The following is a 14,136-nucleotide window of genomic DNA, read 5'->3' on the forward strand; positions in this document are numbered from 1 at the left end:
GCTGTGTGATGACTCTCAAAAGCGCCTGCCAGCTCCAGCAATGCCAGCCACCAGCCCACAAACAGCTCCTGGGCTCACCACGGAGATTTTTGGAAGGTTCCCTTCACGGGACAGGCAGAGGAGACCTCCACGGGCAGCACAGGGAGCATTCTTGGCCAGCCAGAGGAATTGCAGCTGCACCGTGGACAGCTTGATGCAACCTGCCCTGCCTGCCTGCCCCCTGCCAAGTCCTGCCCCAGCTCTCAGAGCCACGCGGCTCTCCCAGAGGAGCAGGACCAGGGACCTCCTGGCCCCCCCTAAAACAGGAGACAGGTCACCAACAGGGTGCTGGTGTGGTTCAGAATAACCCACTGGGATTGCAGCTCTGTGCCACTCACCTCCTGTCGCTTGGAAGAGACCTTCCCCTTCCAAAAAGACAGAATTTGTTTCTGAGCAAGACCTTCAGCCCCCTCCCTCATCCTGCAGATACCCCAAAATGCCACAAACACCACCCCACATCCAAGAGCAACCCCGAATCCCACACGCCCTGCTGCAGGTCAAGCAGCAGAGGATGATTTATTCGGCAGCGAGGAGAAGAGGGGCGCAGACCCCAGCTCTGGAAGGAGATGTGGGGCTCCTGGCAGAAGGCTCCTCTCCACCACAAAGCCAAGATTCCTGCAGAGGGAAGGGGGAAGCAGGAGGTCTCGCCCCTCACCCCAGAACTTTCTGATCCTCAGAGGTGGCTGAGGATATCCCGATATCCTTACCCTGGGAACCCCGTGGGAGCTGCAGCGCAGCACCACAACCCCGAGCTGGAGGCCGTGCAAGATGAGGCCTCAGCACTGAGGAATTTCCATCCCAGCTTAGTTCAGCGGCGGAGGACAGAACGCCGAACGCCTTATGAGATAATAGGCTTTGGAGTAACCACCAGATAGGGGAGGAGGAGGGCTGCAGGCCCATTAAATATCATTATCCCCGTCACGGCCTCGAACGAGGGAACAAACGCCACACCAGGAGCGAGGCAGGGGAAGCCCCCTGTAGTTTGTCTGCCGGGGCGGTGCCCTGGGGAAAGTCCTTAAAAAATCTCCTTAAAAAAACCCTACCAGGATGAGGGGCCCTCTGTAGAGCTCTGCCGCCCCCCATCTCCAGCCCCTGCTGGGTGACGTTTCCAAAAGCAGCTGCTCCTACGCACAAAAAAAAAGCCATAAACAGGCAATTTGATGGATCTCAGCGTAATTTACACTCAGAAACTCTTTACCTGGACGCGTGAGCTCGCGCAGGCTCTTGGCACAGCTGATGAGCACGGTTCTGGGGAAGGGGCACCACGTGCACACCCCGTACCTAACACAGCACTGATAAAGGCAGCAAGGAGCCCGGTGCTCTGGTGCTAATCCAGAGCCCATCAGTGGGGTCACACTGTGTGCACCGAGGGCACCCACGGCAGCCTTCAGCCTCCCTCCTCACACGAAGAAGCCAGCTGGGGGGTTTCTGAGGAGTACTCAGGACCAGCACGGCCTGCAAGGGACAACTTGGTGCCACCACGGCACTGAGCTGCCTGCCATCGTTACGGGGTTTAGAGACACGAGCGGCTCGCAGAGCTTACACCCAACGTTCAGCACCAAACCAGGACGTTTCCGCAGGATCCAATTACGTGCGCGAGGAAGAAAACGCAGATTTACAGCCCAGATTCCACTAATAGCTTTCCTGGCCAGAAAAACCCCGCGGCTTTTCAGTAATCCCATTAGCGGGAGGCAGCAGCAGACAGCACCCTGCTGTGCAGGCGCCCCGGCCTCAAACACCCGGAGGGGGCTGGGGGAGCCCCGAGGCAGGAGCAAGGCAGCGTGCGCTCGGCACAGCAGCCCCAGAACATCCAGGAGGCCGTTTCCTACAACCCCCCTTCAGTACAAGGGGGGCAGCTTGCCCCACGGGGGCTGAGGCGAGGCAGCGAGCCCGGCAGGCCCCAGGACCCGCAGCCGAGCCGTGCCAGGGCAAACAAACCCCCCCTGCACTCTGCCCGTGCTCTGCTGCCACGCTTTAAGGGCGTTCAGTGCCACCGACCTGTTTGTTTTCCCCGAGGTCACTTCTCTGCTGGCACCAGGAGGGAGCGCGGGGGCAGCGAGGAGCGTGCAGGGAAGGGTGCGAGGGGCGGCCGGTGGCAGGGAGGACACACGGGGCAGCGGGACGCTGGGGAGGAGGTGCTCGAGGTGCCCCCCAGCCTCGCTGCCTGCCCCATTTCCCTTCTCTCACCCGTTTTCACACGTTGCTGACGTCCACGAGCAGGGCTGAAGCCCCTCTGCTGTGAGAGGAGCTGCCGTGGTGAGCAGAAGCCTCGTCCGGCTCCCCAAACCACAAAGCCGAGGCTCCTTGCTCCTCCAGAGCGGGAATCGCAGGATCAGAGCAGGGATAGGGGAGGGAAACAAGGCAGAAATGGAAGTGCACGAACAGGAACCTGACAGAACAGCCTTGTGACAGCCGAACAAAGCTTTTACGCTCATCTACAGCCCGCCAGGGATCTGGAGGGGGGCTGCAGGGCCCAGAGGGGGATCGGTCCCGAGCAGGCAGCTCTGCGAGCCCGCTCCTGGTGCCGAGTTTCAAGATGTGACCTGAAAGAGACAAAACATTTTTTTTTCCCCCCAAAAAAACCCATAACCCTCCGGCTCTGTTTGCAGAGAGGAGGAATGAGGGCTAGAGGAGGTTCACAACTACGAGAACCAGGCAGTGACTTTTTGGATGGAGCTCCTCACCACCACGATCCGACACGCAGCAACAAACAAAGCAGCAGGATTTCAGTGCCACGATGAAGACCCGAGATGGGCTGACCCTCCCTTGGGTTTCTCCTACCCCACAGCAGAAGGGAAAGCTTCTCATGGCAGAGTTTGGGCCTCCCTGGGAAGCTACAAGCCCTCTGCCCTGCCATCACCTCTCTCTGCGTCCCTGCAGCCACGACTCGGGATGAGATGCACAAGATGCACCCGGCCATCCCAGCAGGCTCAGCAGGAAGGCGCACACGAATATCTCAGATATTTGGAGCAAAAACACCAAGTAAAAGACAGAGCTTTTGATTTTGTTTGCTTTAAAGGCAACCTGAAGAGCAAAACACTACTAAGAAGCGGCTCCCCGAGCACAGAGGGCTTCGTGTGTGGCTGGGAACGGCGATGCCACTGCCACCTGCAGCCCTGGTTTTCACCCAAGAGGGGGCCTTCAGACAGGCAAGGGATGCTCTGAGCTGGGCTGAGGTTTCAGCCCCTGAATTTCCCTGCAGAACTGGAGAAAAAGAAGGAAGCAGCTCCACCTCACAGCCGCTCACCTGGAAGTGGTGAAGGCCGGGAGGATGCTGAGCTTACGGCTCCCTGTGCAAGCGGCGCCTTGGGAAGGAGATGTTTAAAGGCAGGCACACGCGGGAGCCTCAGAGCAATTAGGGAGCCCTTGGGGAAGGAGTTAAGTGATTCAGGAACAGGGCTCAAAGGCTTCTCCTCCTCCGCACCCTTCCCAGGAAGGGCCCTGCAGGAGAAGACAAGTAGTTTGCCCAGGGGCAGCAGGGACCAGCCTTTTTGTAGCTTCAAGCCTCCCATCCAGGTCGCTACCATCAAAAATCTCCCCGCCAGCTGCGGTGTTGTTCTGCAGAGCCTGCTCGCCAGAGCAAGCCCCGCGGAGATCTTTTTAGGGCTCGTATTTCCAGACGAGCCTCTGCGAGGCTGCCAGGACAGCCGCCAGCCACCTGCTTCCCGCAGCGCCACATCTGCAGCCCTGCTCCCCGCGGCGTTTGGAGGCTGTGGGAAAAAGGATTTCCCCCGGGAGAGGGGGCACCCTCTTTTTTGGGGGCAGAGGACACCGCACGGGACTGGTGCTCCCTTCCAGCTGCTCCCCGGCCTCAGACACGTGAGGAGAACCACGAGGGCTTTGTTTCAGCGCCCACGCAGGTAAGGAGACAAAGAGCCTCTCACGAGAGCCGCCACCGAGCGCACTGCTGCCCGCCGCCCCCGCACCGCTGCTGCTAGACACGGCCCCAGAAGGATTTCGGGTTGTGGCAGCTCCGAAAGGCACTTCCCAAACCCCAATTCCCTCTCCCCTCGCCAAGTTTGTGAGGTGAGACAGCGTCCTGCCCCACCTTTGGACCCGAGCAGGCCACGTGGCGCTGCCGCAGCTCGGTGCCAGCGCCCTGCTCCGCTGGCGCTCCCCCCAGACCGTTGCCCCCGGGGCATCGCCTCCCTGCGCGGGGAGCCAAGGTCCAGCAGCGGCTCGCCAGGTGAGGATGACGCCAGGTAGCCCCGTGGCAAGAGCCTCGCGCGCAGCTTTTATCACCTGAGAGCTTCCTCTGCTCCTCCTGCAGCAGCTGGATGAGAGCTGCGCCCTGGGCACCGCGCAGCGGAGGCGCAGAACTTGCACGAGGGCGAGAGAAGAGAAAGGAAGAGGAGGAGCAGGCGCCTCCGTGAGCGTCCCGCACCCGTTTTCTCCCCTGGCCACAGTTTTCTAGGAGGAGGTTGCCCAGGAGCCTGCCAGAAATAGATTTGGAGATGGGTTTTTCAAGCTGCAGCTCGTGATTTCTGGCAGCCAGCCGCAAGGTCTGCGCTCCTGAACAGCGGAGCCGCGCTGCATCTCTCCCGGCACGGGGTGCTCAGCACCCAACAACACCCAACAGAGCGCCTGCTTTGGGCTCTGATGGCTTTGGGGACGTGCTCCGGGCACAAAACACCTCCTCCAGGGCTGAACGCAGGCTGCTGAGGGGATGAGGCAGAGGAAGCAGCACAGCAAGAGCTGAAAGAAATCCGCTATTTTGCACCGTCACCTACCCGCACCCCAAAAGCAGCAGCCTCCTCGCTCCCTCTTTTGGGGCCACGCTGTGCCCTGATGGAGTTTCCCGGGCCCCAGCATCGGTGGAGATGCTCCAGAAACGTGCTCCGTCACAGCCCCTATTGATTCGGGGAAACCACAGCCTCCTGAGCACAGCTACTGCTGCCAGCACGACCGCAGGCCTGCCCCGGGGGCACGCGCCGCTGGCTGGGCTCCTGCCGGCCCCACGCTGCCTCCCAGTAAGGCCAGTAAGAGCAACTGGTGCTGCCAGTATGCAGCCAGAGCTGGAAGAACTGGGCAGGACCCAAGCTCCAGCTGCACGAAGCGTGGTTGGAAAGCTGAGAGGGGCCTGGAGCAGCCTCCCTGCGAGGAGAGGAGGAGAGACCTGGGGAAAAGAGACCGAGAGGGGATCTCAGCAATGTGCATAAATACCTGAGGGGTGGGAGGCAGAGGGGTTTGGCCAACCTCTTTTCAGTGTTTTTTGGGGACAGGACAAGGGGTAATGGGCACGAAACGGAGCCCAGGCAGTTCCGCACCAACACACGAAGGAACTTTTTCACGGTGAGGGTGCCGGAGTGCTGGGACAGGCTGCCCAGGGAGTCTGGGGGGGGTCTCCTTCTTTGGAGATGCTCAAGGCCCGTCTGGACACCTCCCCACAAAGACCAAGACCCCCCCCAGCACCAAGACACCCCCCGAAGCACCAGGACTCCTCCACAGCACCACCATACCCCCCAGAGCATCAGGACCTGACCCCCCCTCCGGCACCATGAGGCCTCCCAAAGCACCAGGACCCTTGGCACCAAGACCTGACCCCCCCCCACACTGCACCAGGACCCCCTCCCACGATCCACGGCACTACGACCTGCCCCCCCTCACAGCACCAGGACCCTCCCCCCCCCCCAGAGCTCCAGGACCCCTGGCACCAAATCCTAACTTCCCCCCAATAACCAAGACCCCCCCACTAAGGACAAGGACCCCTCTACCGCACCACGACCCCCCCCCCCCCAGCACCAGGATCCCAGGCATCAAGACCTGACCCCCCCCCAAGAACCGGGACCCCCCCATAAGGACGAGGACCCCTCCCCCCAGCACCAGGACCCCTGGCATCAAGACCTGACCCCTCCCAAGCACATAGGAGCCCCCCCCCCCAAAGAACTGAAACCCCCTCTCCAAGCACCAGGACCCCCTCCCCAAGAACCGAGACCCCCCCCAAAAGAACGAGGACCCCTCCAGAGCACCACAACCCCCAGCACCAGGACCTGCCCCCCCCCAAAGTACCACGACCCCTCCCCAGCACCAGGACCCCCGGCATCAAGACCTGACCCCCCCCCCAGCACATGGGACCCCCCCCCCCAAAAAAAACGAAACCCCCTCCCCAAGCACCGGGACCCCCCCCCCCCCCCAAGCACAGGGACCCCCGGTATCAAGACCTGACCTCCCCCCAAGAACCGAGACCCCCTCTCAAGCACTGAGACCCCCCCTCAAAGCACCGGGACCCCCCCCCCCCACTGCACCAGGGCCCTCGGCACCAGGATCTGACCACCCCCCCCAGCACCGGGACCCCCAGCATCAAGACCTGACCCACTCCCAAGAACCGAGACCCCCTCCCCAAGCACCAGGACCCCCTCCCAAGCACCAGGACCCCCTCCCAAGCACCGGGACCCCCTCCCCAAGCACCGGGACCCCCTCCCCAAGCACCGGGACCCCCTCCCCAAGCACCGGGCCGCCCCCCCCCGGCACCACGACCCCCTCCCACACCCAGCAGACCCCCCCCGCGGCCCCTCACCTTGTACTTGCCGAAGCCGGCCAGCTGCTCTCCCGTCACGTACCCCATGGCGTCCCCCCCTCCCAGCACCGCGCCCGCCGCCTCACGGCGCCTCCCGCCGCCGCCTCGGCCCACCGGGCGTGCCCGTGACGTCACCGCCGCCCCCCCCCTCCCACAGCCCTCCCCACAGCGCCCCCTAGCGGCCTGGAGGACCCTAAGTGGGGGGGGGGGGGCAGGAACATGGCTGCCATTCCCCCCCCCCCCCCCTCCCTCAGCCCCATCCAGCCTGGCCTTGGGCACCCCCAGGGATGGGGCAGCCTCCACCAGGGCCTCACCACCCTCAGAATAAAGGATTTCGTCCTTGCACCTGTCCCAAACGTGCCCTCCTTCATTTCATCGCCTTCACGGGGGGTGTTGGGTGTTTTGGGCATAAAAAGGTTGTTTTGGGACATTTACGTGGGTGAGAGGGAAGGAAGGAAGGTGGTGTTGGGGCACGCTCGCAGCGATCAGAAAGCGCAGCAGGCGACCTTGTAAAATGCAGGCCACCGCAAAGAGTGTCAAAGGCAACAGAAATCTGACTTGTAACGGGAGGCAGCTGAAAGCACCGGATAGGCTGTGAACCTGGATTATTACCCAGTCAAGGGGTAAACAGGAGGGTCCCGGTCCTCAAGAGAAAAAAAAAATAAATAAATATATAAACTGTGTTATGGAACTGCTTCAAAGATTGAAGCCGAAATTTCCTTAAGTGGTATATTCTTTATTGCAGCGCTGGATGCACGGGGGGATCTCTCCACCTATCGTGCATACCCAAAGCGTAAAGCAGTCTTGAATTTATACAATCAGTCTATCAATATTCTACAAGCGCCTATACATATTCATTACCTATCCCCGCCTTCCCTCGCTTCTCATGCTAATTAGCCTTTTGGCACCTTGCGCCTGGGTAGAGCCTCCCAAGAATTGTGGGCGGGGGTCTTTGGGAGGAAGACCCCGAGTCTTCCTCACAGTATACTTTTCACCTTTGGTCAGGAATCTGCTGAGTTGGCATGTTTCTTAATTGCAACAGCTGGTCGTTGCTAATTCTTCTGTTTGTTGTATCTTTATAATGAATTCCAATGTCCAGTTTCGAGATTTATAGTCCTTCCATTTGTTTCTCTGTCTGTCTGCCGCTTCCTTATCATGAGTTCCAGTGTCTTGTAGCATCAGTTGTGTGATGCGTAGCAGGGATTCTCCCTTTAAACACAGAATCATAGAATCATAAAATATCCCGAGTTGGAAGAGACCCATAAGGATCATGGAGTCCAACTCCTGGCACCGCACAGGTCTGCCCAAAAGTTTAGACCATGTGCCTAAGTGCACAGTCCAAATGCTTCTTAAATTCCAACAGGCTTGATGCAGTGACTACGTCCCTGGGGAGCCTGTTCCAGTGTGCGACCACCCTCTCTGTGAAGAACCTCTTCCTGATGTCCAGCCTAAACTTCCCCTGCCTCAGCTTAACACCATTCCTGCGGGTCCTATCACTGGTGTTTACAGAGAATAGGTCACCTGCCTATCCACTCCCCCTCGTGAGGAAGTTGTAAATGGTGATGAAGTCCCCTCTTGGCCTCCTCTTCTCCAGGCTGAACAGGCCCAGTGCCCTCAGCTGCTCCTCACACGTCTTCCCCTCTAGGCCCTTCACCACTTGACAAAATTCCCACAGGTGCTAGCACTGGTGATTAAGGAGAACAGATTGGCGCCTGCTCCTCCACTCCCCCTTGTGAGGAAGCTGTTCTATGATGAGGTCCCCCCTCAGCCTCCTCTTTTGAGGCTGAACAGGCCCAGTGCCATCAGCCGCTCCTCATACATATTCCCCTCTAGGCCCTTGAACATCTTCGTCGCCCTCCTCTGGACACTCTCCAACTGTTTAATGTCCTTCTTGTACTGTGGTGCCCAGATCTGCACGCAGTACTCGAGGAGAGGCCGCACCAGTGCAGAGCAGAGCAGGACAATCACTTCCCTCGACCAACTGGAGATGTCCTGCTTGATGCACCCCAGGGTACGGTTGGCCCTCCTGGCTGCCAGGGCACACTGCTGGCTCATATTCAACTTGCTGTCAGCCACAGCCCCAGATCTCTCTCTGCAGGGCTGCTCTCCAGCGTTTCGACCCCCAGTCTGGACGTATAACCAGGGTTGCCCCATCCCAGGAGCAGGACCTGGCACTTGCTCTTGGTAAACTTCATGTGGTTGGTGACCGCCCAGCTCCCCAGTCTGTCGAGATCCTTCTGCAAGGCCTTTCCACCCTCATCTGAGTCCACAATTCCTCCAAGTTTGGTGTCGTTGGCAAATTTGCTCCAAACACCCTCTAGTCCTACATCCAAATCGTTTATAAAGACATTGAAGAGGACTGGCTCTAAAATGGAGCCTTGGTGGACCCCACTAGTGACCGTCCACCAGCCAGATGTGGCCCCATTAACCGCAACCCTTTGAGCCCTGCCCCTCAGCCAATTGCTCACCCATGGTATGATGTTTTTGCTAAATTTTATGCTGGACATTTTGTCCAGTAGGATCCTATGGGAAACTGTGTCAAAATCTTTGTGAAGTCCAAAAAGATCAAATCAGGTGATTTCCCTTGATTGACTATAAGGGTGATCTTATCATGGCCCCAGTTGACTGGCGGCTAGCAAACGTGACACCCATCTACAAGAAGGACCGGAGGGCAGACCCGGGAAACTACAGGCCTGTCAGTTTGACCTCAGTACCAGGGAAGCTCATGGAGCAGATCCTCTTGAGAGTCATCACGCAGCACTTGCAGGGCAAGCAGGTGATCAGGCCCAGTCAGCATGGGTTTATGAAAGGCAGGTCCTGCTTGACGAACCTGATCTCCTTCTACGACAAAGTGACGCGCTGGGTGGACGAGGGAAAGGCTGTGGATGTGCTCTACCTTGACTTCAGCAAGGCTTTTGACACCATCTCCCACAGCATTCTCCTCAAGAAACTGGCTGCTCATGGCTTGGACTGGCGTATGCTTTGTTGGGTTAGAAACTGGCTGGATAGCCGGGCCCAAAGAGTCATGGTGAATGGAATCAAATTCAGTTGGAGGCCGGTCACTAGTGGCGTTCCCCAGGGCTCGGTGCTGGGGCCGGTCCTCTTTAATATCTTCATCGATGATCTGGACGAGGGCATTGAGTGCACCCTCAGTAAGTTTGCAGATGACACCAAGCTAGGTGCATGTGTCGATCTGCTCGAGGGTAGGAAAGCTCTGCAGGAGGATCTGGATAGGCTGCACCGATGGGCTGAGGTCAACTGCATGAAGTTCAACAAGGCCAAGTGCCGGGTCCTGCACCTGGGGCGCAATAACTCCAAGCAGAGCTACAGGCTGGGAGACGAGTGGTTGGAGAGCTGCCAGGCAGAGAAGGACCTGGGAGTGATGGTGGACAGTCGGCTGAATATGAGCCAGCAGTGTGCTCAGGTGGCCAAGAAGGCCAACGGCATCCTGGCTTGTATCAGAAACAGTGTGACCAGCAGGGCTAGGGAGGTGATCGTCCCCCTGTACTCGGCTCTGGTGAGGCCGCACCTCGAGTACTGTGTTCAGTTTTGGGCCCCTCGCTACAAGAAGGACATCGAGGTGCTTGAGCGGGTGCAGAGAAGGGCGACGAAGCTGGTGAGGGGCCTGGAGAACAAGTCCTACGAGGAGCGTCTGAGGGAGCTGGGCTTGTTCAGCCTGGAGAAGAGGAGGCTCAGGGGTGACCTTATTGCTCTCTATAGGTACCTTAAAGGAGGCTGTAGTGAGGTGGGGGTTGGCCTGTTCTCCCACATGCCAGGTGACAGGACGAAGGGGAATGGGCTAAACTTGCGCCAGGGGAGTTTTAGGTTGGATGTTAGGAAGAACTTCTTTACCGAAAGGGTTGTTAGACACTGGAACAGGCTGCTCAGGGAAGTGGTGGAGTCCCCATCCCTGGAAGTCTTTAAAAGATGTTTAGATGAAGAGCTTAGGGATATGGTTTAGTGGGGACTGTTAGTGTTAGGTTAGAGGTTGGACTCGATGATCTTGAGGTCTCTTCCAACCTAGAAATTCTGTGATTCTGTGATTCTGTAAAAGGAAATCAAATTTGTTAGGCAGGACCTACCCCTCATGAACCCACGTTGGCTGGAACCTATGACTGCATTGTCCCCCAGCTGCGCTTCAATAACTTCAAGGATCATCTTCTTCATAATTTTACCAGGCACTGACATGAGACAAATGTAGTACAGGCAGCCGTGGTGCCCAGAGGAGTTGTGCTTCTGCACCAACAACCTCTGAAGTGGCTCAAACCCCACATACAATGTTAGTGTCTCCTTTTCAGTTGGGATGTAGTGGGCTTCTGATCCTTGATAACCCTGGCTCCAGAACTCCAGAGGTCAACCTCAGGTTTCTGCTGAGATTTTCTGCCAGAAGCTCCAGCTGAGGCCATGTGTATTGTGTTTATGTGGCAAGGGCTCTTATTGCTCTCTACAACCAACTGTAAGGAAGGTGTGGGGAGCTGTAGGTCTCTTCTCACAGGTAACTAGTGATAGGACCAGAGGGAATGGTCTCAAGTTGTGCCAGGGGGGGTTCAGGTTGGAAATGAGGAGACATTTCTGCTCAGCAAGAGAAGTCAGGTGTTGGGACAGGTTGCCCAGGGAGGTGGTGGAGTCACCATCCCTGGGGGTGTTCGAGGAGAGGTTGGACATGGTGCTTGGGGAAAGGGTTTAGTGGGTGGCATTGGTGGTAGGGGGATGGTTAAACAAAATGATCTTGGAGGACTTTTCCAACTGTAATGATTCTAGGATTCTAAGGGCTTGTATTGGGTTGGTATTGGGTTTATGTGGGTTATTTATGTATTGATGTTGGGTTTATTTGGCTTGTATTAGGTTTATGTGGCTTATGTGCAGGTTGGGCTACAGGGGAGGCCTCTACAGAGCCCAGCAGCTGCCCCAGGTCAGATCAGAGCCAGCTCCAGATGGCTCCAAAGGAACCTGCTGCTGTCCAGAGGCAATCCAGTGAGCAACGCTGTGAGAACAGATTGAGGAAAGGGGGAAAAGCAGGAAAGGGGGAAATTTGAGGAAAGGGCAGAGAGGGACGTGAAGCAGCGGCGGGGACAAAACATCAGGGACTGACTGCAGCCCCCATTCCCGTGTCCACTGCTCCACTTGGGAGGAGAAGACAGAAGAGGGTGGGTGGGAGGAAGGTGTCCGTAGTTTCCTTTTAGTTTCTCAGCGCTGCAGTCTGCTAGGTCAATAAATTGTATTTATCTCCCTGTGCTGAGATTGTTTTGCCCATGACAATAATTACTGAGTGATCTCCCTGTCCTTATCTCAACCCTTGAGCCCTTTCCATCATATTTTTGCCCCTTTTTCCTTTGAAGAGAGGGAGTGAGAGAGCGGCTGTGGTGGAGCTCAGCAGCCCTGCAGGGTAGAACCATCACACCATGCTCCCTAGGTATAGTGTGAAGCAGGTTTTGCATAGCTGGCCTCGTACAGACAGCCCCAAGAGCTGCTGCACGAGCAGTTTCCTCTTTAGTCCATTCAAAAAGGCTTGTTGATGATCAGGGCTGCACTCATCACAGTCCCTCTTGCGAGTCTCTTAATATAGAGTCACAAACTGAGCATGCATTCTCCAGAATCCCAGAAGGCCTAGGAAAGCTTGTGTTTTTCTCTTGCTAGTTGGTGGGGACATAGCTATTATCTAATTGATCACATCCACCCTGCCATTTTACTCACAAGAACTGGATCTCGTGTGTGAGTCCTTTGATCTTGTTTTGCTTTATAGCAGAACCAGCTCTCAGAATGTTCTAGTTTCAGTTAGGATAGAGTTAATTTCCCTTCTAGTAGCTGGTAGGGTGCTATATTTTGGATTAGGATGAGAAGAGTGCTGATAACATGCTGATGTTTTAATTGTTGCAGAGCAGTGCTTACGCTAAGCCAAGGATTTTCGAGCTCCTCGTGCTGCCCTGCCAGCGGGCAAACTGGGGGTGCGGCAGGAGCTGGGAGCGGACAGACCCAGGACAGCTGACCCAAATTAGCCATAGGGGTATTCCATCTCATATGGGGTCATGCTAAACAATATATAGGGGTGGCTAGCTGGGTTGGGGGGCTGGCTGCTCAGGGATAGGCTGGGCATTGGTCATCGGGTGGTGAGCAATTGCATTGTACATCACTTGTTTCGTACACATTGTTGTTGTTGTTGTTGTTATTATTATTATTATTATTGTAATTATTTTCCTATCTTAATAAACTGTCTTTATCTCAACTCACAGGCTTCACTTTCCCATTTCTCTCCCCTATCCCAGAGAGGGAATGGGGAGGGAGAGAGAACATGGTGTTTAGCTGCTGACCGTGTTAAACCACAACAGGCCACACCAACCCCACACAGCGCTACAGGCTTGGGGCAGAGTGTCTTGAAAGCTGTGCAGAGGAAAAGGATCTGAGGGTGCTGGTCAATGCTCACCTGAACATGAGCCGCAGTGTGCCCAGGGGCCCAAGAAGGCCAAGGGCATCCTGGTTGTGTCAGGAGCAGTGCAGCCAGCAGGAGCAGGGAGGTGATAGTCCCTCTGGGCTCTGCTCTGGTAAGGCCAAACCTTGAGTGCTGGGTTCAGCTTTGGGCCCCTCACTACCAGAAGGACATCGAGGCCCTGGAGCGTGGCCAGAGCAGGGCTACGAAGCTGGGGAAGGGCCTGGAGCACAAGGCCTGTGAGGGGCGGCTGAGGGAACTGGGGGTGTTTGGTCTGGAGAAGAGGAGGCTCAGGGTAGAACTCATTGCTATCTACAATGACCTGAAAGGAAGGTCTGGAGAGCTTGGAGTTAGCCTCTTCTTGTGGGAAACTGTCGTGGTTCCGCTCGAGTGGGCAGCCGAGCTCCACCACAGCCGCTCTCTCACTCCCCCTCCTCAAAGAGGAATGGGGAGAAAATATGTGAAAGGGGCTCATGGATTGAGATAAGGACGAGAAAATCACGCAATAATTAGTGTAACGGGCAAACCAGACTCAGCATAAGAAGACAGATAGTAAGATTTATTGCTCATTACTAACAAGCTAGAGAAGTGAGAAACAAAGGAAAGAAACCAAAAGCACCTCTCCCCCCATCCACCCTCTTCCACCTCCTCCCCCCGAGCGGCGCAGGGGAACGGGGGAATGGGGGTTATGGTCAGTCTACAGCACTTCTTCTCTGCCGCTCCTTCTCGGTCACTCTCGTCCCCTGTGCTGTGGGGTCCCACCCACGGGATGCAGTCCTTGACGAACTGATCCGGCGTGGGCTTCCCACAGGCAGCAGCTCTTCCAGAACTGCTCCAGATATGGGTCCGTACCACGGGGTCCATCCCTCAGGAGAAAACTGCTCCAACCTGGCTCCCCTACGGGCAGCAGCTCCTGCCAGATCACCTGCTCCTGCGTGGTCTCCTCTCCACGGGCTACAGGTCCGGCCTGGAATCTGCTCCGGCAGGGGTCTTCCACAGGCGGCAGCCTCCGTCGGTGCAGGGCCACCTGCTCCACCGTGGTCTCCTCCACGGGCTGCAGCGTGGAACCCTGCTCCACCGTGGTACTCCATGGGCTGCAGGGGGACATCCTGCTTCACCATGGTCCTCACCACAGGCCGCAGGGGACTTCTGCTCC

At 57.1% G+C, this 14,136-nt stretch overlaps 1 protein-coding gene across 5 annotated transcripts in view; it reads right to left on the minus strand.

Moving 5' to 3' along the window:
* LOC137854995 (interferon-induced very large GTPase 1-like) overlaps nucleotides 1-14,136 on the minus strand; it is a 55,229-nt gene that overhangs the window by 22,100 nt on the left and 18,993 nt on the right. The window contains exons 1-2 of one of the 5 annotated variants that reach the window (XM_068679054.1): nucleotides 4,770-5,512; nucleotides 3,287-4,472 (exon numbers count right to left, since the gene is read on the minus strand). The exons of 1 other annotated variant lie outside the window; for it this stretch is intronic. The gene's annotated coding sequence lies outside the window, so the exon portion shown is untranslated. Of the gene's footprint in view, nucleotides 1-3,286; nucleotides 4,473-4,769; nucleotides 5,513-6,556; nucleotides 6,687-14,136 lie in introns of those variants that run through there. 3 more of the 5 variants (XM_068679053.1, XM_068679057.1, XM_068679056.1) reach the window with 3 other exon arrangements.

This window comes from Anas acuta, chromosome 3 (genome assembly GCF_963932015.1).
Source record: "Anas acuta chromosome 3, bAnaAcu1.1, whole genome shotgun sequence".
NCBI classification, from domain to species: Eukaryota; Metazoa; Chordata; class Aves; order Anseriformes; family Anatidae; genus Anas; species Anas acuta.